General features: G+C 42.0%; 1 pseudogene; it reads left to right on the forward strand.

Annotated features, from left to right (window-relative positions):
- Nucleotides 1-2,870: 2,870 nt before the first annotated feature.
- LOC117448530 (suppressor of tumorigenicity 7 protein homolog) overlaps nt 2,871-26,970 on the forward strand; it is a 90,191-nt pseudogene continuing 66,091 nt past the window's right edge.

The raw sequence follows: 26,970 nt of genomic DNA on the forward strand, positions 1-26,970 counted from the left end.
TTGAACTGGTGACCTTCCAGTTCCCAAGCCAAGTCCCTATCGACTTCGCCACCACCGCCCCTAATACCACACAAACAATTATATGTGTTCATGTTTTTATTGAACACACCACGTAAACATTCACAGTGCAGGGTGTGAACAAGTATGTGAACCCCGAGGCTAAAGACTTCTTCAAGAGCTACTGGAGTCAGGAGTCAGCCAACCTGGAGTCCAATCAAGGAGACGAGATTGGAGGTGTTGGTTAAAGCCGCCCTGCCCTATAACAAATACACACCAGTTTGAATTTGCTATTCTTAAGAAGCATTGCCGTGTGTGTGTGTGTGTGTGTGTGTGTGTGTGTGTGTGTGTGTGTGTGTGTGTGTGTGTGTGTGTGTGTGTGTGTGTGTGTGTGTGGTGTGTGTGTGTGTGTGTGTGTGTGTGTGTGTGTGTGTGTGTGTGTGTGTGTGTGTGTGTGTGTGTGTGTGTGTGTGTGTGTGTGTGTGTGTGTGTGTGTGTGTGTGTGTGTGTGTGTGTGTGTGTGGAACAGTGGACATACTTTATCAGCCGGTGCCATCTACCTCCTGGTTTCTGATTGGCCAAAACACTAAATAACAGTTTAATGAGTGAGGGTTGACTCAGCCGGTCAGAATGAAACTGACCGTCGATGATAAGTGTGTGTGTGTGTGCGCATGCTAAATATTTTAAGGGTTAAACACCCCCTCATTATTTGCTTTAACGGTGAGGTTTGCACTTTCCTCCTACATTTTCAAACATAAGCTACGAAAGGACAAAGTAACCCTAACCCATGCCTCGCACAAAGAGCTCTCAGAAGACCTGCAATGAAGAATGCTTGACTTGCATAAAGCTGGAAAGGGTTCCAGAAGTATCTCTAAAGCCTTGATGCTCATCAGTCCGCGGTGAGACAAGTTGTCTGTAAATGGAGAAAGGTCAGCGCTGTTGCTGCTCTCCCTAGGAGTGGCCGTCCTGTAAAGATGACTGCGAGAGCACTGCGCAGGATGCTCCATGAGGTGAAGAAGAGTCCTAGAGTGTCAGCGAGAGGCAAGGCAAGTTTATTTCTATAGCACCTTTCAGCACCAGGCAATTCAAGGTGCTTTACAAAAATGAAAGACATTCAGACAAAGGCATTTAAAATCAGTCATTAAAAAGAAAAGCTAATAAAATAAACATTAAAAGTTACAGTGCAGTCTAAGATATGAATAGTTCAATTATTTCGGTTCTTGATTTTTCATTTATTCACAGAACCTCCCTTTGGAAATCCGAACATTTCCGTCCCGCTAGAGACTTAAAGAAATCTCTGGCACATGCTAACATCTCTGTTGTACGAATCTACGATACGTAAAACACGGAACAAGAATGGAGTTCCTGGGAGGACACCACGGAGGAAGCCACTGCTGTCCAGAGAAAACATTGCTGCACGTTTGAAGTTTGCAAAAGAGCAGCTGGATGTCCCACAGCACGACTGGCAACATGTTCTGTGGACGGATGAAACCAGAGCTGAGTTGTTTGGAAGGAACACGACGCTACGTGTGGAGAATCCAAAGGGTTCACATACTTTTTCTTGCAACTGTATATATATATATATTTAAATATTCACTTGATGGATGAGAGTCAGGGAGCTCTTGAAGTACAGTTTCCGAAATAAAAGGACTTTATTTTACACTCAAAAGGATTTATAATGACTTATTTACTAATTTGCAATTCCACGTGTCAGGACTGTTCACAATTAGCAAGAAGAACAGTTTAAAACTAACTGCATGAGATGTTGTGGGAAACAAAGACTTCCTCTGTGTGGTTTCATGTCTTTTATTAACCGATTGGGGTCAAATGACGATGACAACACTGCTGATAAAGGATGGTGTTTTCTTCAAGATATGAACGTCTTCAAGGTCCCATGTCATGCTTTTCTGGTTATTCCCCGTCCCCTTGTGTTATGAAGGTTTTTCTGCACGTAAACAGTCTGCAGAGTCACAAACCCTCAAAGTACACCCTGTAGCGAGTACAACTCTAACACAGAGAAGACCTGTCTGCTGCCCCAGAACGCCTCGTTGGGGATTTCTCTTTTTCTTCCTGGGTACAGTGACGTGACCATACCCAAATGGACCAATCCGTGGAGCTCCTCACACACACACACAGGCCGTTTCTCAATCGCGAGGATGCTTGCTTGGTCTTCCGAGTCACTTCCTTCAGAAACTAGGCAAGAATCCTTCCTGGGGAGCTCCAACAAGGCGTTTAGGACAGAGAGTGAATACACATACTACAGAGATGCTGTTTGAGAAACAAATGTGAGTTTGGAAAATTGAGCAATATAAATCTATTCTACCTCAACAATGGAATTATGAGCAGTAGAAATGGCCATGTCACGGGACCTTTAAAGTCACCACTTTGAACACAAATGTATGTATATTCAAGTTAGTATGAAAATGGACACTACTTTTTTATTAAGGAGAAATGTGATGACTATGGCAGAGAAAGAACCAGACAGAACTAAGTTTAACTTCAATTGTACAGTAATAATAAGCGACTCTTGTTCTTGTTATAAAACGAGTGACTTCACATTGGCTTTCATTAATTTTCTAGTTTGAAACTCTTCATTATTGTTCATCATGGTACAACAAAGCGATCCTGTTTTGAAGTTTATATTAAATCTGTGTTTCCATGTGTGACTCACCTCTTTGAGGGAAATATGTTAAGCTACAAGTGACGCTACATTTAGAAAATACATTTTAGAAGCATAGTCCTGTAGACATAAATACATTTGGCAATATAATTAAAATGTTTTTGATATTTGCCTGATGTGCAGAAGAATAACGCATGCGCAGAAGGACGACGTTTGGACCATTACAGTTGACCACCTGCTAACGCTCCTCTCACTGTGCAGTAGCATTAACGGTTTACGTATGCCTTTTCCCATTTATTATACAGCTCCAACATATGATTGTAAATGATATGATCAGTTCTGAGTTGCTCCAGGTTAGATTTGCCGAAAGACGATACAGGTAAATCAGCGACAGCGATGTCTAGAGGCGAGGGGAGGTAACTGTCCAGGTTAGCAAGCCGGTGGCTAGCTGTGAGCTAACGCTAGCCAGACACGTCTACAGCACTCAGTCTGCTGCTGCTGCTGCTGCTGGAAGTACACACATGTTGGACTGCTGCTGGAAGAAATGCCCGCTACCAAGAAGGATTTAACACACTTCCCACACATCGAGGTAAGCTCACACACACGTGTAGTGTTAACGAGTCACAGTGTGTCCACGTTTATATAAAACAAATTTGTTTTACAAAGCTAAACTAGCAGTTAGCTGGCAGAGGCTAACATGTAGCTAAGTTTAAATGGGAATCCTCATGCATGGAAAACAGAATCACAATTCATCATTCCTTTATTCGTCCTACAAAGGGGGCATTTACGTTGTTACAGCAAAGTAGATAGAGACGAAGAAAATAAGCATGCACATAGTATTTATATTTGTTACAATTTCTAGAAGTACACATTCAGGTAGATGGTAAGTAGCAGCAGTATTTATCAAATACATAAAACGTGTAGCATTGTAGATGTGGTTTATAACAGTATTATTATTTCTTATTGCACATAGTTCCTGTTGCAGTAATGGATGGATTAACTATGAGTAGCAGCCAGTAGTAATAATAATATATGCAGAACATATTGCACGTAAGTGCTGTACAATGTACCAGTGGTGTCATAGTCTTTGAACACATGGACACACATGCTAATTGACTAGTTCCAACTACATAATGGGGCATCAATCATTCCGAGCATGTCATCGGTTTTCCTGGCGATGCACCAAAGCTGAAGAGAGCAGAGTGTATTGTTGTTTAATGGTCTCCATCACGAGTCAATATCTCTTATCTGGCACTGCAGAGTTTACAGTGTCAGCCGGTGGTGTTGCTGCTTCGTGCTGTCTGTCTGCCGGGGAGCCGTCCGCGTGTCCAGCAGACTTTAAACAAGGCATGTCACTCGGATCCAGAGGAGGAAGAAGTACTCAGATGTTGTACTTCAAGTACAAGATCTGAGTACTTCTACTTTTACTCAAGTCTTGAGTAAAAGTAGAAGTACTCAGATGTTGTACTTGAGTAAAAGTAGAAGTACTCAGATGTTGTACTTGAGTAAAAGTAGAAGTACTCAGATGTTGTACTTGAGTAAAAGTAGAAGTACTCAGATATTGTACTTGAGTAAAAGTAGAAGTACTCAAATGTTGTACTTGAGTAAAAGTAGAAGTACTCAGATCTTGTACTTGAGTAAAAGTAGAAGTACTCAGATCTTGTACTTGAGTAAAAGTAGAAGTACTCAGATATTGTACTTGAGTAAAAGTAGAGGTACTCAGATATTGTACTTGAGTAAAAGTAGAAGGACTCAGATCTTGTACTTAAGTAAAAGTAGAAGTACTCAGATCTTGTACTTGAGTAAAAGGAGAAGTACCAGAGTGTAGGAATACTCTCTTACAGTAAAAGTCCTGCATTCAAAATGTTCCTCAAGTAAAAGTATAAAAGTATTATCATCAGAATATAGTGAAAGACAGTAAAAGTAGTCGTTGTGCAGATTGGTCCATTTCAGAATAATATATGATATGTTTTATAATGATTGATCATGAAAGTGTTCTCAAAGCTGGTGAAGGTGCAGCTAGTCTGAAGTACTTTGTAGACTGCAGGGTAGCTGGTGGATTTACTCCAGGTGGAACTAAAGTCTGATTCAACACTTGATTATATTTCACATCATTCCTCCACATCTGTGAAGTAACTGAAGGTATTATGTAGTGGAGTAGAAGTACACCATGTACCTCTGAACTGTGGTTGGGAATAGCACGAAGTAGCAGAAAATAAAGTGATGTACTTATGTTAAGTCCTTCACAATTGTACTTAAGTACAGTACTTGAGTGAATGCTGAGATCCCAAGTTACCCACTGCTTGTTGGCCTGGTGGACCTCATGTTTACCTCCGCTGGGACTCACTGTGGCTCAGTTGGCATTACGCTCTCTCGCAGCAGCGGTGAGCCTCTTGTGACTGTGCTGAGCAGCAGATGGAAGAATGTGCTCTTTGAGAAAGCCAGCTGGCTCTGAGCAGAGAAGGCAGGAGAGTATTCGGGCTCTGGTGGAGGAGGGTAGTGTGTGTACGAGCTGGCTCTGAGCAGAGAAGGCAGGAGAGCATTCAGGCTCTGGTGGAGGAGGGTAGTGTGTGTACGAGCTGGCTCTGAGCAGAGAAGCCAGGAGAGCATTCAGGCTCTGGTGGAGGAGGGTAGTGTGTGTACGAGCTGGCTCTGAGCAGAGAAGGCAGGAGAGCATTCGGGCTCTGGTGGAGGAGGGTAGTGTGTGTACGAGCTGGCTCTGAGCAGAGAAGCCAGGAGAGCATTCAGGCTCTGGTGGAGGAGGGTAGTGTGTGTACGAGCTGGGTCTGAGCAGAGAAGCCAGGAGAGCATTCAGGCTCTGGTGGAGGAGGGTAGTGTGTGTACGAGCTGGGTCTGAGCAGAGAAGGCAGGAGAGTATTCGGGCTCTGGTGGAGGAGGGTAGTGTGTGTACGAGCTGGCTCTGAGCAGAGAAGGCAGGAGAGTATTCGGGCTCTGGTGGAGGAGGGTAGTGTGTGTACGAGCTGGCTCTGAGCAGAGAAGGCAGGAGAGCATTCAGGCTCTGGTGGAGGAGGGTAGTGTGTGTACGAGCTGGCTCTGAGCAGAGAAGCCAGGAGAGCATTCAGGCTCTGGTGGAGGAGGGTAGTGTGTGTACGAGCTGGCTCTGAGCAGAGAAGGCAGGAGAGCATTCGGGCTCTGGTGGAGGAGGGTAGTGTGTGTACGAGCTGGCTCTGAGCAGAGAAGCCAGGAGAGCATTCAGGCTCTGGTGGAGGAGGGTAGTGTGTGTACGAGCTGGGTCTGAGCAGAGAAGCCAGGAGAGCATTCAGGCTCTGGTGGAGGAGGGTAGTGTGTGTACGAGCTGGGTCTGAGCAGTCGTATCCAAAAGCATGGATGGAAATGGAGGTTTACGTGACAGATATAATGATTCTGATTCTCACTGCGTTAATGTACAGCGTGTATGTATGTAATACTGCAGCCGTCCGAATTGTCTGACTAAGTCCTTCCACATACCTCTGGATTGGTCTATATAATAATTGTTTCCCCCCCCCCTGCATAACTGGGATTTTAAACCTCTCAAATATCGAACCTTCTTTGTTTTGATATCCTAATTAACAGACATAAATAATCTTAAAATAAATAAATAAATGTCCCTGATTGGCATCAATTAATAAATCGAATCTCGTCTAAAACCTTCGTGTTCTTCATAATATTATAACATATTGTAAAATACAAATTTGTACACGTTTAAATGTTATATTGTACAATGTGCATATTCTTACTTTGTTTATCGAAATAAAACATTTTATCCAACCTTTTGTTATTCCTATTTTTATAGAAATATTATCTTTTATTCAGTTTCTTTCAAATAGTTCTAAATAACTGACTTCTTGGTCACCTAATGGCATCCATCGTAGCAGCACACTTGATGACGTATCTAAGCAGGTGGACATGTCTCTGTCTCTTGCTGGGTTCGAGCTGCGGAGTCAAAATGTAAATCTGTCAACTCAACAGCACATTTCCATAATCAAATGAGCCCGGCTGTACTTCTGACATGCCGTGAAATGAGTATGCAGATGACGATAGATGAACACACATTATTCCTTAAACACCGTGGAGTAGGGGGGTCACGGTTCGGTACGGGTTCGGTCCGACAAGGAAAAGCAAAAAAAAGTCCCAAATGCATAATTTTTTTTTTGCTGTTATTTATTTTTAACAGTCGTGCAAGTTTTGGTATGAAAATAAGAAACTCTAACATTTGGAATCATTAAAGGTGGGGTAGGTAAGTTTCAGAAACCGGCTCGAGATACACTTTTTGTTATATTCCATGGAATGCTCTTAACATCCGATAGCAATGAATATCTGAAGTGCTTTGACAAAAAATCCATAAAAAAAAATTCATCTGTAGAAGCCGTAATACTGTAAAAAGTACAACCAATCCGTTTAGCCGGGCGCTAAACACGACCAATCATCTGAGCCGGCCCGGCTAAAGTAACTGGACGGCCTACCTGCCTGTCAGCCTTCCATCGGGGCACAAACTTATCTCGTGCCCTCATTAGTCATGTGCGCGTTCGTGTGTGTTGGGGGAGGGGCTCTGTGAGGAAGTGGCAGATTTTCTCCGGTTGTGTATTTTCAAATTCTAGCGATCTCGAGCCGGTTTCTGAAACGTACCTACCCCACCTTTAACTGTATTACACAGTTAAAAACAAACCACAAACAGTACCACTCAGATGGCCATATTATTTATAATGGCTGATGTCAAACTAAAAGCTGAACAACTAAAAAGAATGTCTTGAAAATATTAAAATAAATAATAAGAAAGTGTTTCAATCACAATCAATAAAAGGCAGTACAGAACTGTATAACATCTCCTGATGTCAACATATACAATAAATACAATGATAAATATAAAACTAAATAAAATCTGTACCTTCAGGAGCAATGTCTAACATGTGTAATTAACTTGTGAGTGTGTGAGGCCATTATGCCTGAATAAAGGTACTCAAGCTTTACTCTATTTTCAAGTTCTTCTTCAGAAAGATGAGTTAGTCTACGTTGTCAGTCGTGAGGGCGGATCTGTTGGCGGTAACTATGTCACCTGCCGTCGAGGAAGCCCTCTCGCTGGGGACTGAGACTGACTCGGATGTGACTGAGCATGTTTGACGTGTTACCACTAGCATACCGCACCGCTGTCGAACAACGCCGACACACCGTCCTCGTCCGATCCACAACTCGCACCCCATCGTTGTTGTAGTCCACAGGGAACCCAAAATGTTCCCACACAGCTGATTTAAAAGAAGCAGGTGGGTCGACTAGCTCCTGTGTGTTGTGTGAACTCGCCGTAGCTGTTAACTTTTCTTCTTCATGTATTTTGTTCGTTTGGTTCTTGTTCTTCATTTGTTATTTACGGGTGGCTGGCTTTTAGGCGCAACACCGCCCCCTGGAGTATATATAGTGTAATACTGCCCTGAGTGACAGACTTTTTTCCCACTCGTAAAAAAAAGGCGTATTCGCCGTGTGACTGCATGTGCCGAACCGCGACGGTACGGGACAAATACGGATACCGTTACACCCCTACCGTGGAGTGTTTGACCTTGGTTATGTTTAGTTGGAGCATTTGCTTCCCTAACATGCAGGTAACCGCTCTCACATTACATTTGGATATTAGATGGAATTTAAAAGATAATATTCAACTGAGTATTACTTTCACTACATACTTCTACTTCCTCTTCATACACCACCATATACAACCGTTTTTATTTCCTAGTTCCCGTTATACCACGATGATTGTTTGACTGTAGCATTCCCCCGTCAAGACGGTTTATCACCCACTTCCCAACAACGTGGTTTTTTCTTATTTCCATTTAGTAAATGTTTTTTTTTATATTTCCCAGAACGACTATTGGCATCCCACAGACTACCTGTGTACACTAGTTGGAAATAACTTTATGATAGACACAGATTTACCTTGGGGATAAAAACTACTTTACCTACAACCAACTAGTTATCTTCTTCGTGTTGTTTGAATATCGACATCGGTCATTGTTACGTGTCTTTTTAATTGATACCTTCCTCTCTGGTTGTTGACTAGGTTAAATCATTTGGATGAGCTCCACTGGGGACTGAGTGCCAAACTTGATATTTTTTGATTGATATTTTTGACAAACAATCCATTTCACTAATCGGGATCAATAAAGTAGATCTAATCTGATCAAACAGAATACATGATTATTTTCATCAGCCATTTACTGTTAACAGACAAGACTGGGGATGGGTATCGTTAAGGTTTTAACGGTACTACTACTTTTATCGATCCGGTCCTTTAACGGTACTCTTATCGGTTCTTTTGAGAAAAAAAAGGTAAATTAACTAAACAAATTATAAATAATATTTACAGAACTGTAAAAAACAAGTATTTACTGTAAAAATACAGTGGTACAGAGCAACACAGGTGGGGCCCTTCTGGAGGAAGATTGAGGCATACTTAAAGCCCGGACACCCCAAGCTGACACCAAAGAACCGACACAGACGGACCCCCGACTGTTGTGTCGCCTCGCGTCTCTGCGTCTTGGCCACACCGCAAAGACTTCAGCCGACGGCCAAACACATCATAGACGCATTTTGTAGTCGTATTTTGCATATTAGAAACGGAGTTGGCGAAACTAAAACTGCAATATAATGTTTATGTAGCAATAATACAAATGACATATTTTGTACCGATAAAAAGACCGATAACGTCGGAGCTTAACGGTGCCACGGTCTTTAATAATTCCGCCCCGGGGCCCGTTTAATACCGGGGCTCGGTACCCATCCCTAGACCAGACGATATGTTAAAAGACAGCATTTAAAAAAGGAAAGCCTGATCAAACCCGGGAATAATCATCGTAATGTTCCCACTTCTTTTTCATGTGACTTTTGGCTAAAATGTCTGTTTAATTCTGACACTACTATTGTTACGTGTCCTCACTTTGTCTTTGTCAATTATCAGCCTGTGGTTCTTTTGAGTTTCCTTTTCATCAGAAGTGTCACAATGGAATTTCCTTTATGATGAAATCATGACCATAAAATAGAAAGTAAAAGCAGAAATGTGACAACCCTACTTTATCCAGTAGACCAGTTTGTGTGCGTCTTTAGCGATCTATAAAGCTGTATTCACATGATGCACAAAGTTTCGTTTTTCATGGTTACCTCCCCTGCTTTCTTGCGGTGCGGCATACAGCTGTCATCTGATTGGTTGCTCGTCAAAAGGTCAGCAATAAGCAAGGTTTCCAAAGTTGTGAAAATGTAAACTTTGAGAGCAGTTTTTCGCCTATTCGCTCGGCACTGCTCTCTCCGTTGAAACACGATTGCAACGTGGCGCAGATCCGTTTGACTGTGTATGATGTGAATGCAGCTTAAGACTCGTGACCAATTGATGAACTGCATAAAAGGAAAACCACTCAGGTGATATAATGGGAACAGTGGTGTAGTGGAGGAGAGTTGTAGACATGTTTGAAGGACTTGCACCATCGTCCTCACGCATACCGGTATCCGGTATTACCGAAATACCGGTTACTGGTGGCTACGGTATACCGTACCGAAATCAGATCCGGAATCTCAGGTTTAACATGAATTATAACGGTGCCATAACGGTCTGTTTGCATCGACAAGATGTGCTATTCACGCGGCACACCCGATGTGTTATAAAAGATATTCCATAATCGGTTTTCTTCATATTTTTAATGTATCTTTCATTGTGTGTTCAGCACTGAAAGGTCCAAGAAGTCCCACAATTGAATTTAATATTCATTTGACATGTTAACTATATCGTAAAGCGCTTCTTGGGGTTTGAGGAGGTGGTTTATGCTGGAGAAGAGTTGCTTGGAGTTTCCAGTACTGTTGTTGATGAGGGAGGAGTAGTACTGGGACCGTGCATCTCTGAGCGACTGTGCGTAGGCCTTCTGGTGTTCACGAAAGGCTAACCGGTGAACAGTGAGTCCTGAGACACATACATTTTCAAAGTATCACGATATGTATCGGTTGAGTATCGGTATCGTTCAGTTTTATCGGTATCGTAAAAAAGTCAATGATATGCACTAGGGATGCCAGCGATTATTCGATTATTCGAATATTCGCTACAGTCTCCATAATCGAATATTATTTTTAAAAATCGATTTTATTTATATATATTTTTTTTTTCTGGCTTAGTTTCAACCAAAATATATATAAATATATATGCTAATAATAGTAATAGTATTAATAATTGTAAATGGTCATTGGTCACACCACCAGTTTGTTTTACTGTAAACTTGGAGGAAGCCCTGGCGAATAATCGATTATTATTCGCCAGGGCTGCCGAATAATCGATTTTGATCATGGTCAGTTTCTGGCAACCCTAATATGCATCCCTAGTCCTGTATGCTTGTATTTCAGAGTTTGTGTTGCCTAAATAATGATAATCCTTCTGTCAAATCCTCACCCCGTCATCTCTTTTGAGTCCCTTCTTTATCATGCTGAGTCTGCACTTTCAAGGTCAAACTAAAGTCGATCCCTTATACAGTTTGCAATACGTGGTTTGTGGCACAGTTGGCGAAAAACATTGTCTCCGGACTTTGGATGGAAAAAGGCGTCATAGTTCTGATGTGCAGCCAGAAGACTCGAAAGGTCAGAGCGTAGAGAGGGATTTGCTGAGCATTGTGTGGCTCTAAACCAGCTGCTCGTAGCCCTCATGGACCATTGGAGCTGGCAGGGAAGAAATGGATATCATGTGTCTTGATGTGTCTGTGGAGAATGCCGTCAGACTCCGTGTTGAAGACCACTGATAATAACTTGTTTGGGTTCAGACAGATGCTGCCGGGCTTCTTTCCCAGGCTTCCTATCCCCCAGAGAATTCATAGCAACAATAAAAAGTCTTTGAAGTCTGGAATTGCTTTTGACAACCTTTTTACTGCAAACATATTTCTGACCAGGACCGGGACGTTGAAGCCTCGACAGTAAGAACAAGATAATTCCACCGCTCTGCAAACAATTAATAGACTTTAACAAATATAAAAATAACCCTGGGAAAGTACACGACCAATCCACAATCAAACCCCGTGAGTTGGCTGCATATCACACACGCACGCACGCACGCACGCACGCACGCACGCACGCACGCACGCACGCACGCACGCACACACACACACACACACACACACACACACACACACACACACACACACACACACACACACACACACACACACACACACACACACACACACACTAATCCTAAACCAGTCGTGCAGATTGAGAGCGAGATAAAGATAAGTCTTCACCCTAAAATTAATGATCCCCCCTTATGGGGACCTCCAATTTGTCCCCATAAGGGAGGCGAGTCCCCACACGTGACTATGTAAACATATGTAGGTCCCCACAAGTATAGTAATGCTAGTCCACACACACACACACACACACACACACACACACACACACACACACACACACACACACACACACACACACACACGTGTTTTCTCACCTCTCTGTTCCTCGTCCTGGGGTTTTGCGTACAGACACAGTTTGATGAACGATCTGTCCGTATTTAAATGGACTTTACATTCTCCAGTTTGGACTGACTGCACATATTTGAATATATGTAAACCCTAAGACACAATGCACCTGACCTTTTACTTTACGCATTCATCAGAATTTAGACAAATGATGCGTTTATAATTACAGCTTTGTAGATTCTGGTAGGGCTGCACGATGTGATGAGAATATGTGACATGTGACAACGAAAAGTTGTGTCTTTCCAGTTTCCAATATACTATTACAAAGACATGACATGTTGCATTAAAAACAATTATATATTTTTTAGATAGAAGATTGAGACGAACCAAAGATTGTACCATATCAGAAAGTACACACACACACACACACACGCGCACGCACGCACGCACGCACGCACGCACGCACGCACGCACGCACACACACACACACACGCACATATGCAGCACATATTCACCACTAAGCCAGATCAGACTGGTCAGGGACCTTAATTTAGAACCTGTGAACTGCTCTGGTAACCTGATCTCAGACAGACATGTTTGCGCTACCTTTGAAGGGGCCAGGCTGCCCCCGCCATGCCTGGGAAATAAAATCCACAATCTGTTTTGCATCCACGTTCTGTCTGCTTTTAATCAGCCGTACACATTGAGAATATCGTGGTGCAGCCATGATGAATTTGTCAGTCAGCCTGCCACAAATAAGTTAACCTGTTGACTTGGAGAATATAACGGTTCAGTCATGATGCCTTTTTGTAGTATGTTGTGAAAGTTAGCTTCATATCTCATTTCTCCATTTGGTTTTGGGCACATGACTTCACCACCGCTAAGCTAAACGCTGCTAATATTTGGAGTGATCACGTTTTGTAGTCTCATTAAAGGTGGGGTAGGTAAACCGGAAGAAATCTGCCACTTCCTCACAGAGCCCCTCCTCCAACACACGAACGCGCACCAATGAGGGCACGAGATAAGTTCGTGCCCCGATGGAAGGCTGACAGGCAGGTAGGCCGTCCAGTTACTTTAGCCGGCTCAGATGATTGGTCGAGCTTTTCACAGCGCCACGGCTTCCACAGATGATATTTTTTTAATGTATTTTATTGTCAAAGCATTTAATGTATTCATTGCTATCGGGATGTTAAGAGCATTCCATGGAATATAACAACAAGTGTTTCTGAAATAAATTACATTCCCCACCTTTAAGTAACTTGTTATCAACCAATGTTTTTAAGACACATAGATGCTTCGGACATTTCCGATTGGATGTATTTACTGAGAGATGTTTTGTCGTAGATTAAGTCCTGAAAATCTCTTATCTTCAAGACGTAATTTCAGTCAAATAAGTTTAAGAAAACCGCTGACTTTGAGGCGAGGGAACCTGTGGTAAACTGCTCACTAGCCGTTCTTTTGGACCCATTCTCGCACCACTCTATATCAGCATCATTAAGCCTGGATTACCCTTTGGACTTTTGCACATAGATGCGCCCAAAGTGGTGATTTAAGTAAAACCCTCTAAAGTAATATCTGAGGCTGTGGCCAAGTGAGGGAAAGGTGGAGGAACCGAGACCGTCTTAAAAAGTGAAAGTGCTGCTGAAGAACGGTCACGAGGTGAATCCAGGTAAAAGCCTGGATAGATGTATTCCCCTCACTTAATGGAAAGCAGTCGTGCAGATTGAGAGCGAGATAAAGGTAAGCTCCTAGACTTAGAGAGTTGAAAGGATTTTTAAAGCTTGGTCAAAAGTTGAGATGTGTGCAAAAGGAGCTGGAGCTCAGTAAGAGGAACATTTTTAGTATTCTGTGTCATCTGAATGTGTCGTGTTTTTTATAAATGAAATGAATACCTTGTGAAATTCACCAACTTAATACATCAACTAGGGATTTACAATGTTTGCAACTCCAGAAACTAGCCTCTCTGTCTGCCGGACATAATGTTTTTTAGGATCGAGGATGATTAAATTGTCTTGACTTGTACCATTTCCACTTTCTTTCACTTCTTTCTGTAACTGCGGAGGAGTTTAAATACACTTTGGCAGCAGGTCTGGCTTAATAATGAAAGCAAAAACCTTTGTTTCACCGCAGCAGAACACTCAATCTAAGTGCCGGACACCCGAAAACAAACAGGTATATATAAACTCTGTACGGGTTGGTGAAAGGCCAGAGAGATTAGTCAATCTGACGAGGCGGAGAGCCAGGTGTGTGTGTTCTCACCTCTCTGTTCCTCGTCCTGGTGTTTTGCGTACAGACACAGTTTGATGAACGATCTGTCCGTATTTAAATGGACTTTACATTCTCCAGTTTGGACTGACTGCACATATTTGAATATATGTAAACCCTAAGACACAATGCACCTGACCTATTTACTTTACGCATTCATCAGAATTTAGACAAATGATGCGTTTATAATTACAGCTTTGTAGATTCTGGTAGGGCTGCACGATGTGATGAAAATATATGATAATTATATATGTTTTAGATAGAAGATTGAGACGAACCAAAGATGGTACCGTATCAGAAAGTATCTCAGTGGGTAAAGTGAAGTATTTTCTTTAATGGGTCATGTGCTTCACGGGTGAGAGTGTGAGAAGTGAGAATCAGAATGTGAGTTGTGGAAGTGGTTCGTGGCAGCAGGGAAGCACTAGTTGTACTTGACACTTTCTGGTGTGAATGTGTGTAAGCAATCGTCGTCACGGACTGTTGATTTTGGTGCACATGCCAGCTTGGCTTGCTTGAAAACCTCAGTCATTTTCCTTTAAAGGCCCCGACACACCAAACTGACACCAAAGAACACGTCCCGACGGACCCGACTGTTGCGTCGCCTCACTGGAACACACCGCAAAGACTTCAGCCGACTTCAGCCGACTTCAGCCGACGGCCAAGTAGCACGTACGCACTGCGCATGCGTGAGTGGCAATAACTCTCCTTACCAGCAGGCGGCGGTAGTGTGTGTTCGTCATTCAAAAGAGGCAACAACCGGAAGACAGACTGCGTGATAACCGAGAGAAGAAGAACCGACTGCGTGATATAAACAAACAACAAATAACGTGCGTTCCATTTTCACTCTCGTCCATCACAGACTGTTTCACATAACGACTTATCGAAAACATGTTTAGTGCGGTACTGGAAAATTTAAAATAATAGCCGTCTGTGGGTTCCTTCTTCACTTCCGTTTCGCTTCTCATGCACTGATTCGCTAAGCTGAACAGCCAATCAGAGTGATTTACTTTGTCGACAGCCTCCCGATTCAACATGTGGAATCGGCGGCGGAAGGTGTCGGCACGGCCGAAAAGACACGACGGTGCGGGACACACCAATCTGAGTAGGGCGACAGGACGCTCATCGACGGCCAGACATCTATCGACGGCCGAAATCGGCTCCGTGTGTCCGGGCCTTAACATCCATCGTATTATTTTATTAGTTTAGATTTAGCTTTAAGTCCGGTCTCCTCAACAATCCACCTTCCATTGACTTAAGATTTACTGAAAAGCAGCTGCGTGCACTCCCCTCGCCCAACAGATCCTCTCTGCCTTGTTAATGTCCACAAACAACAGTAATATAATGTGCTAAGTTCCAACTAACACGACCCAAAGCAGAGGACATATCCACCCTCAAGACTTCCTCATCGGATCGGAGAAACACCTGTTTGAACGTAAAGAAATGATGTTAGAAATTGCATATTCTAATGCCTTATCTACTCTTCATATGAGTACTTTCTCTTTGCTTCCACTTCTTAGTCCATATATTTACGAGGTAACGAAGCAGGACACTTGGCAAACGTCTCCTGGTTCAGATTCAAGACAGATGAATCCATTCTTTGTGCGTGAGCTCTTCAGATGAGTCCCATTCAAAGGAGCTGCTGAAGAAGAAGAAGAAGTGACGACCCACTGCTCCTGTCTCTTATCAACCTTCATTTCTTTGTGCATTCGCTCCAACGGGTTTCCGTCTCAAGAGATATTCATTGATGGGAAGGTTTTTTCCAAGTCTCTTGAAGTTAAAGCACATTTCTAGTTTGGGTTTCTTGGTTTATCGTCTTGACATTCATATTTAAATGTCTCTGTATCAGACCAGTAGACTGTGGTTGATTTCATTTCATTGGGTGGCCATGCTTCAGTGGACTTCTCTGCAGAAGTTCCTCATGTTGACCAGGTGGTGGCAGCGTTTCCTGACCCAGTTATGTGAATGATGCTGCTGCGTTTGAATTGTGACCCAGTGGAGGTAATCAAAAGCCTCTCCGACCTTCCCTTTGTGCCGGAGTCTGGTTCCTCTGAAAGACAAACAGGGGGGGGGTGATTGTCTGCTTATCAAAAGCCCTGCCAGTCCCCGCTGATGTCTGCTCTGTGAATGTGGTGGACGCAATCCATGTTTTCACACCAGCTGGCTTTCAGTGCTGTAAATTCATCCTCATTAGATCAGGAAATGACCACCAGTGAAATGCTAAATCTGTCCCCCAGCAAACATGCTTCTGGCTGGGTGGGTTTTCAACTCGAACAGCAGAAGCATTGAGGGGGAACCAGCCATGATTATGACATCCTGGTATTTTTCTAAAATCTATTAAGCTGTGGAAATGTTTAGGTAGAGCAAAACACAAAGGCCTATAAGGGCAAAAGTAATTTTCTTTGGCAGATTGGAACCATTTCACGATTCTTGATATCCCCACAATCAAAAACGAACTCTTAAAATGACTTTGACTTACATTTAGTTAAGAAACAAATGTACTATTTGCATCATATATCGAAAGTAAACATCCTTTTGAGTGAAAAACACAAACATATATTTAGATGGATGTAATAAAAAATTGCCAAATTGGGTGAGTCTTATGTTTTGTACACACATCTTTCAATATTCTTACTTCTCTACCGTGAATGACAGCAGGGCCCTCGTGTGTAGATATATTCACTAATATCCCAATCAAATATATTTGTTAACGTCATCTGCTTTAAAATTCAATATCATTCCATCCCTAGAATACGTCAAGGACAGGATATAATATAGACGTTGACGCTGGGAGACAGTAAATGTGAATATAATGAATCGTTTTTTTGGCTCGTACCTAGGGCTGCTCAATTAATTTTAATCGCAATTACGATTTTGGCCTGCAACGATTATGAAAACAACATAATCGAAATAAAAGATTTTTTTTTTTCTTTCAATTATTATTTATAAAAAAAAAAAAAAAAGATTATATATTTTTTTTATTGGTTTTTCAATTGAATTAAACTTAAAGTTCAAGGTAATCAACTGTTAAAACATACTACACATTTTTGTTTCCAATAAATTGATGTTTTCAAAGTAAATGGATAATCGTTTTTAATAATCGTGATATCAATTATTGACCCAAATAATCGAGATTATGATTTCTGCCATAATCGAGCAGCCCTACTCGTACCTCATTACTATCACCAAATGTTGAGGAGTATCTCAGCTTTTCTTACAGCTCCTACGTCATCCTCCTTTTATCCTTCTCCTTATTTCTCCTCTTTCCGAACGACGGCCACACTCCTCTCACGCTTATTTTTCAGTTCCCTAGCAACCAGGAGGAGATGTTTTTTTTCCCTTTTTTCCGTCGGGGTGGCACTTAGCGATGGGAGTGGGGGTGGGGCGAGGTGTGCATTGTTCAGGAATAAATGGCTCATCAATGCAGTGAGAGCAGGTGAAGTGCGCTGTTTTAAGTAAAGCAGTCATTGAGCGGCTGCATCGTTCCATTACTGACCCAATTAGCACCTCCCGTTCACCTGGGTTTCAGAGCTGTGATGGGTTTGCATCCTAATAATCAGTGTGTGTGACTCAAACACACTGACTGGAGAGAAAGAGGCTGACGGTGAGCGGCTCTGCACCGTCAGTCAGAGGCAAGATGATTTGTCTTGGTTTTGTAGCCTTTCATGACCGATCTCGCATTTGTTTTATGGACCAATTAATGAAATTGCCTGAAGAAAATGGCTAACAATGCTATTAACAAAGTATATCAGGCTTTCATTTCTCCACGGCTAAGCTAAAGAAGGCTAATGTTTGATGTGATGAAGTTTAGTATTTCTCATTTGGCCACTTGTTAGCATCGACATTTTTAAGACACATGGACGCTTTGGACATTCAACAGCGTATTTACTGATATGTTTTATTTCATAGAACCAAACTTGAAATGATAACACAGATGTTATTCAAGCATCTATCCAAAATCTCATTCAAAAAACCCTTTGAATTTGATACGAGGGAACTTTGAAGTACAAAAATGCTAACTAATTTTCGGATTTTGGAACCAAAACCAAATCTGTAAGTGAACAAGTCATGTTGAGTGACGTTAATGCAATATTCTTGATTCCTCTGTCAACAAAATAACCGTGAAAAGTACGTGTTGGTCCGACATTTTGACACTTCTGAACACTGAATGAATTGGGAAGCACGATACTGCCAGATGTCCATGTCTATGTTGTTTCCATAGCAACAACAACTTCCTGTCAACAGCGCTAACTCTCCTTCAAAATAAAAGCATGACCATACAAAATAGGAAGCCATATATTGCGGGCCGAATATTCGCTGCTGATTACTCCAGAATATCCGGAGCCCGAAAAATGGTATTCGGGACAGCCCTAGTTTCCTCAGGGCTACCCTAACCCTAACACTGAATGTTTTGGCAGAAGACGCTCTGACAGGCAACTCAAATAGAGTAACACATGTTGGTAAACCTTTCCTTGTGTTGATCCAGTTGGTAAACCTAATTCGGACATTGGTAATTTTGTAAAAAACTCCTTGTTACGTTCCCTACTGGGCTAGGGGAACCAAAGGGAAGCCACACAGCCAGAGTGGAATTGGTAATAATTATAAGTGGCTTTATTATAACCCAGTGTAAAACATAATGGCAGACAAACAGCCTGAAATAAACAAAAGGGCCAACGGCGCCGGCTTAACTATAGAACAAACAAAGGAGGACTCCAAAAGGGAGTTTGGCAGATCATACAGCTGCTGCGGATCAACAGGCGCTACGCTAACCTGGGTCTAAGCTAACATACTTGAGCTAACATACTTCACTAATTACACAACACTAAGTACACACTACTAAACAGTGTTAACGAGCACAATGAGTAAACACAACAAGAGGCGAGAGGCGTCTGTCTCACAACACAGAGCCTCCAGAATGATCTTCGTCCCCGTCCTTTGTACCCCTCCCCCGGATGACGTTCCGGAAGTGGGCGGGAATTGGATGACGTCACTCCAATCACCGTTTCGGAAGTTGCGAGGGGGGGACGGCCAATTGCATCAGGAGAACTGCGCAGCACACACACACACACACACACACACGCACACGCACACGCACACACCATGTATACATCACTTCAGGGGACATTACATTGACTTACATGCATTTCCTGGAGACCTATCCTAACCTTAACCATAACCAACACATGCCTAACCCTAACCAAGTCTTCACCCTAAAACTAATGATGCCCCTTATGGGTACCTCCAATTTGTCCCCATAAGGGAGGCGAGTCCCCACACGTGACTATGTAAACAGATGTAGGTCCCCACAAGTATAGTAATGCTAGTCCACACACATACACACACACACACACACACACACACACCAACACGTTCTCACTCTCATCCCGTCACATATTGACGGACGGTCAGGGCCCCTCCCCGTCGCTATATTACGTACAGGGTACCCCTTTCCCGTCATTTTCTACGGGCAGGGCGTCCCATAGACCTTCATAATGCCTATTTTAAGGTTCATTTGGCCGTTAAAATGCGTTTTGATCTCATTGTATGCGAGTAATGAGTTTTTATTTCTGATTATTTGTGCAGTACATGTACATGATGTTTAGTTTGCTAGTTATGACGAAGATTACCTTACGTCTGTGAGGAAAATACATGGGGCTCAGAGCCTCGTATTTTTAAAATCTTTTTTTCCTTCTAATTTGCTATTCTTTTCAAAATAACACACTGTTATTTACTCACCAATAACACACAATTATCCTTGCTTTTATTTATTGGTTTAATTCCATAATCTCGGTCTTTTTTGGTGTCCGTCAGGAACTGAATTTCAAAATAAAAATAACCGGAAACAGACGTAGGCCTATAAGGGACAGTTCGAGCATCATTGCGATTGTCAAAATGTTTGAGTTAGGATGGCCGAAGACACTACACTACCCAGAATCCCCAGCTATCGTTTAGGACTACAGTCCCCGTGATTACTCTTCAAGGTCTGGGATTGGATGTTGGAGTGGCAGTGCGCCAAGGTTACACCGAGCGTCAAACAGCTGTGTGAAATGGAACGAAACCACGCCAGACTATCCAAAACTGGAATCGAACGCCCCCCAGAACTACACACTACACTGTTGTGTTTCGCAAAATGTTCTATGGGACGTCTCTACTGAACGTTTTCGTTTTTCCCACAATTAGAAGTTGCCAGTATTCAACACATTGGTGTTATCAAATGTAAAACATATAATTAATAAATGGGTGAAAATCGCTTGTGTCCATAATGCGCAGCATTAATATATACCCACATGACAGCTCATTGATACTTTGTAATTCTACTCCACTACAATTCAGAGGTTAACCTGGTATTTTTACTCCACTGCATTTATTTGAGTTACTTTGCAGATTCTGATTAATGATGTGAAATATAAACAACCCTTAAATCAGACTTTAGTTACACCTGAGTAAAATTCAGGTAAGGTGATTGTCAAGTGCCAACAATCAGGAGAGATATTTGATAGTTGGTGCTTGAGAAGACTAAACATGTATCTGCAATTGACATGAATGGAAACAAGTAATAAAGTATATTCATTACTCGTTATTCTCTACTAATAGTTAATTAAAGACTATATATTATGGCTATTTTGGACATCCCTTTCAAGATTTCAAGATTTTAAAGGTGTATTGACATATCATACACAACTTACGGTGTAGTTATGAAATGAATGAAAAGCTTGGGTCACAGGTTCCTCAACAGTGCATTACAAGACATCTATCAATATGTGTGTACCTCCACCATTAAACTGCCATATTCTGCACATTTCTTATTCTATCTACATACATAAGAGTATAATCCATATGTATAATATCAGTTAAAATAAGTGCTTCAACATAGTTAACATTGCAGGAAAGCAATATATTAGACGTTAAGTACTTTGTACTTATCTGTAGATAGATACCCCCAACGTTTTTTTCTTATTTAAAAGAAGACCGTAATCTGTTATTTAATGTTTAAATAAAGGTTAATTCGTTTTTCTGTTTTGCACCTCCTCCTATTAATATCTTTGTACATCCTGCACTAAACTGTTTTATTGAAGAGATCACTTATAGTATCTTCTTGATTTTTTATATTCTATATTTCTATCACAGACCTTCTACTTTCCCCCTATGAAAATATGTACTCTTAATATTTTTTTAATCAAATATAACACATAAAAACAATAATTCAATAACGTGCTTTAACCACTAGGCACACAAGGTACACACAGACACTTGTATGTACAACATCTGAAGATGTGTAGGTTTATTCATGCTTTCACATAATTTTACAGCATATTGCTATACTATTTCAGACTCAGTATTTACATTCTTACATTCAAAATTCAATCCAATTCAAATCAGTAATATCTTTAAAAACTACAGTCCTTTTCTATCAGCTGTGCACCGTTATGGTGTAAATATAACCTATCTATGAATTAGATCAAATGTAAAAGTCAGCCGAATTAGTGTTGATACTGCAAGGAGACGTATTGTGTGAAGAGAAATTGAAGATGTTGTTTAATTGTTGATATATTTATGATCCACGTCAAGTATTCAGTTTCGGCGGCATTTCTTCAGTTTTTCCAAAGGTCTTCTCATCAGGGCTCTCTAAATAAAGAACTACGGCATATCTGTAATATTTAATGCAGCCGAACCGTGTATTACAATGCCGTTATGTGATGACTTTCAAAGAGAAAAGCAAGAACACTCGGAATTAAGTATTATTTTAGTCTTTTCAAATGTTTTCCGGATTTCATATAATATAAACACCAAACCCCAGCATGCATTGCGGCTAAAACATCCAATCAGCGTAGCTGAGAATCTTGGGTAATCGCTCGAAATGCCCACGTCAGTTTCCGGTTATTTTTATTTTGAAATTCAGTTCCTGACGGATGCCAAAAAAGACCGAGATTATGGAATTAAACCAATAAATAAAAGCAAGGATAATTGTATGTTATTGGTGAGTAAATAACAGTGTGTTATTTTGAAAAGAATAATAAATTAGAAGGAAAAAAAGATTTTAAAAATACGAGGCTCTGAGCCCCGTGTATTTTCCTCACAGACGTAAGGTAATCTTCGTCATAACTAGCAAACTAAACATCATGTACATGTACTGCACAAATAATCAGAAATAAAAACTCATTACTCGCATAAAATGACATCAAAACGCATTTTAATGGACAAATGAACCTTAAAATAGGCATTTTCCACCGGGAATAACACGAAGGACAGCCATTGTTGTTGATCACGTGGTCTGGGAGCTGTTGCAGCGTCCATAGCAACCACCTTAGCAACCATGAATGTGTACACATTCATGAAGTAATCTTCGTCATAACTAGCAAACTAAACTACATGTACTGCACAAATAATCAGAAATAAAAACTCATTACTCGCATAAAATGAGATCAAAACGCATTTTAAAGCCAAATGAACCTTAAAATAGGCATTATGAAGGTCCATGGGACGCCCTGCCCGTAGAAGCCTGACGGGCAAGGGGTCCGCTGTGTCCGCAATGAAGGTCTATGGGACGCCCTGCCCGTAGAAAATGACGGGAAAGGGGTACCCTGTACGTAATATAGCGACGGGGAGGGGCCCTGACCGTCCGTCAATATGTGACGGGATGGGAGTGAGAACGTGTTGCACACACACACACACACACACACACACACACACACACACACACACACACACACACACACACACACACACACACACACACACACACACACACACACACACACACACACACACACACACACACACACACACACACACACACACACACACACACACACACACACACACACAGTTAACAGTCCCAGGAAGGCAGCGGCTGTAACCCTCCTGCTTATCTCATCAGTACCATATCCCTCCATCTTGAGTCGTCCGATCCACATTCAGATCTTCCCGGTGCCAACGAGTGGCAGGATTTGTGAAAAGCTGACGTGAGAGCTGCTCACACTGAATGAGATTACAGATCCCAGCTCTCCCCCTCCTCGTCTCTCAAGAGTGTTTGAGAGAGATCCTCCCCCCCGTGTAATTAACATGACCCAGGAGACGTGTTCTCTGAGGATGGAGGCAGTGCACTGCAAAGAACAGTAATCCTCACAAGTCTTCTTCTGTCTTGAAATCGTACAGACTGACAGCTGGAGGAGATAGTCGCACTAGTTTCAAATTCAGATGCACTTTTCTACGAGTGTTCAAAACATTCAGCCGACAGCTTCTTACTAAGTAATTTGTCTGTTTGGTTTAAGGTGGGGTAAGTAAGAATGGAGAAACCAGCTGGAGTGGCTAGAATTTGAAAAATCTGCCCCTTCCTTCAGACTTCCTCACAGAGCCCCTCCTCCAACTCACACGAACGCGCACATGACCAATGAGGGCACGAGGTAAGTTTGTGCCCAGATGGAAGGCTGACAGGCAGGTAGGCCAACCAGTTACTTTAGCCGGGCCGGCTCAGATGATTGGTCGTGCTTTTTACAGCGCCACGGCTTCCACTGATGACATTTTTTTTTTAACAAAAAGTGTTTCTGAAGTGAATTACCTACCCCGCCTTTAAGATGATCTCTAAGGTAAGACCATCAACTGTAAAACCAATGTTCAATCGTGAGTGTTTCTGTACATCCCACTACTGAAACAACGTGAGACATCATTCCTCTATCCGACCATTCCAGGGATTTCAGAAGTTATCTTGTCCCAGTAAATCTTCCATTTATATTATATTAATAATGATGTGGTGCAGCGATGATTCATTTGTGTAGGCCGACACGGAAGTGAGCTTCTTAAGGCCTTCCTCGACCAAAGGCAATAGGAATGTTCAATTGCACATGGGAATATAGCAGAAAAGCATTGGCATTAATGCAATCGCAAGAACTAAAAAGCAAAAGTTAGGCAAAAAATGAACTATTCTCATTACCCAGAGGGCCCGCGGGTCTTAAAAAGAATTAAAAGTTGATAAATCAATTTAGCGAAAATGAAGGCTATTAAAAAGTATTAAACGGCTTTTTCCAAGGTATTACATTCTGTAGCTTGTTTCCAATAAGTATATGAATGGTCCAAAGAGGTTGTGTTCTGCAGTCTGCCTGAATGTAGTCATGGCGTAGGTGTGTCGTGTGATTCTGTGGAGTTTATTGATGGCATCCCGTTGGGTTTGACGTCGTCTGAACAGGACATCGCACGCTCACTGCTTGATAGCGCGCGAAGCTCCGTTTACGCCGGTTGCTAAGCAACATCGTTATGGGGAAATGCAAGTCTGCGTCCAAATGGTTGGAAGATAAGGAGGAAGGACAATCAATACTGTATATAGTCAATGTGAGGTGAAGTGTGTCGCCAAGGTAACCGGTTAGAACTCCAAGTGGAGATGAGGTCTTAACATGTATGGAAAGGGTCTTAAAGAAGGTTTTACATTTGACTTCAGGATTCCTGCAGATACCCTGTTACTGCATGGCACATAGAAACATTGTACATTCACCAGTGGGTGTTAACTCACCTTATTTCTGTCATGGAACAAAATGATAAAATCTCTTTAGTAAGTGTGGCTTCTAACTAAAAACATGTTGAAAAGGCGTTTTGAGACGAGGGAATTAGAAGTGGTAAAATACCAAACAGGTAGGACTCATTCCTGCACCACTGTATTCAGGATCAATAGTTTTAACCAGTGACTTTGATCAAGGAACCTCGTGGAAAATATTCTGGTCGAGTAAACAAGCCACATCTTTTATTTCAATATGTCACATATTATCACCGTATCCTTATTAGCACATTACCAATATTAAACGACTCTAATTGAGATCAGGACAGAACACAAATCTTGGTTGGGACATCCCACATGTATATATTTGAACAATTCTACAAGACTCCCCATTTGTTGCAGTGCAGCAGGAGTAGAGAGGGGGCCTCCTGCCTGAAGGACAAAGACGTTGGTGGAGGAGGGTGACGGAGGGTGTGAGACACAAAAGAACGAGGCCTCCGTCGGTACACACTCCTCTATTCAGCCGCGATGCTAATCCACATGCTAGCTAGCGTCACCCCATTCACAGCTGACCTCCCGTCTCTTTAGGTCAGCAGGCTGCTGTACGTCCATCACTGCTGCACACCCACTGCTTCTGGGTGCACTTTACTACATTTCAAGGCTTCATACTTCATTCAAGTTTCACAGAATGCGTAAATAATGAGACTAATCACGTGCGGCGCGTTCGCTACATGCACATCGGGGTATCCTTGCATCGTGAAAAAGGCAGCCTCACTTCATTGATTTAGAGGTAATGCTCGGAAAAGGGTTCACGTGTCTTGAATAAAGCAGCCATGTGACAAACCGTGATTTGTGATGGATAGTAGATTTACAATTTCAAACCCCTTAATTGATTCTGTCCATTTAAAGGTCCCATGTCACGGCCATTTCTACTGCTCATAATTCCATTGTTGAGAATAGAATAGATTTACATTGTTCAATGTTCCAAACTCACATTGGTTTCTCACAGCATCTCTGTGTGGTATGTGTATTCACTCTCTGTCCTACACGCCTTGTTGGAGCTCCCCCCCCCCCTTATGAGCCTTCTGTGCTCTGATTGGTCAGCTCGCCCACCGTAGTCTTAAGTGTCCGTCCAGTTCATTTCATATTAACCAGCATCTTTTTTAGCACTTCTCAGCAAAGAACTGGCTTGCTGTTTTTGCTGTGGCATTAAGTCAAAGCGTTGTGTGTGTGTGTGCGTGTGTGTGTGTGTGTGTGTGTGTGTGTGTGTGTGTGTGTGTGTGTGTGTCCTAGCATTACTATACTTGTGGGGACCTAAATCTGTTTACACAGTCACTTGTGGGGACTCGCCTTCCTTATGGGGACACATTGGAGGTCCCCATGAGGGGGATCATTACTTTTAGGGTGAAGACTTGGTTAGGGTAAGGCATGTGTTGGTTATAGGGATGTGCATCTCCATCACTGAGGCCGATGCGATGCGCATCTCGATACGTTGCCACGATACGATACATTAACGATACATTTGAAACACCAGGCGATGCGATACGATACGATTCACCCTTGTTGCGATACAGTTCGATACGATTTGATTCAACATTATGCGATTCGGTGCGATACGATGCGATTCAACGCGATGCAAAAATAATGATACTTCAATATGGTACGACAGAGGATTTTAGTTTTATTCCTTATATGCAGCAAATCATACATTAACAAAAAAGTGCTTTACATATTTGGTACTGCACATCCCATCATGCCGTTTATTTGTTTACCTTTAAAAGCTCTCCAGAGTAGCTACAGTACCATGTATAACACCTCACAGTTAAACAATGTAAGGATGCATTGCTCATGATTAACAATGTGCAAATAACAGCTACCATAGTGCAATGCCCATACAGCTGCCAGCCTGATGTGCTGAACACTCATAGGCTGACTCACCAGTGAGCAGAAAGCAGGTTCTATAGGAACAATAAAGAATACAAATAACCTTTCACAAACAGGTATTTCATAACTGCTTACAGTAAGGAAGACATTTAAATTATTATTGGCCGTCACAGGCTGCTGTAAACTAAACACCACTCTCTCTGACAGAACACCTCACTGAGGGATTTAACTCATGTCTAACTTTCAGGTTTCTCTTTTCAGCCGCAGACCCCATGTCGCCTCTTTATGTGCGTCGC

Source organism: Pseudochaenichthys georgianus, chromosome 6 (assembly GCF_902827115.2).
Source record: "Pseudochaenichthys georgianus chromosome 6, fPseGeo1.2, whole genome shotgun sequence".
In the NCBI taxonomy this organism is placed as follows: Eukaryota; Metazoa; Chordata; class Actinopteri; order Perciformes; family Channichthyidae; genus Pseudochaenichthys; species Pseudochaenichthys georgianus.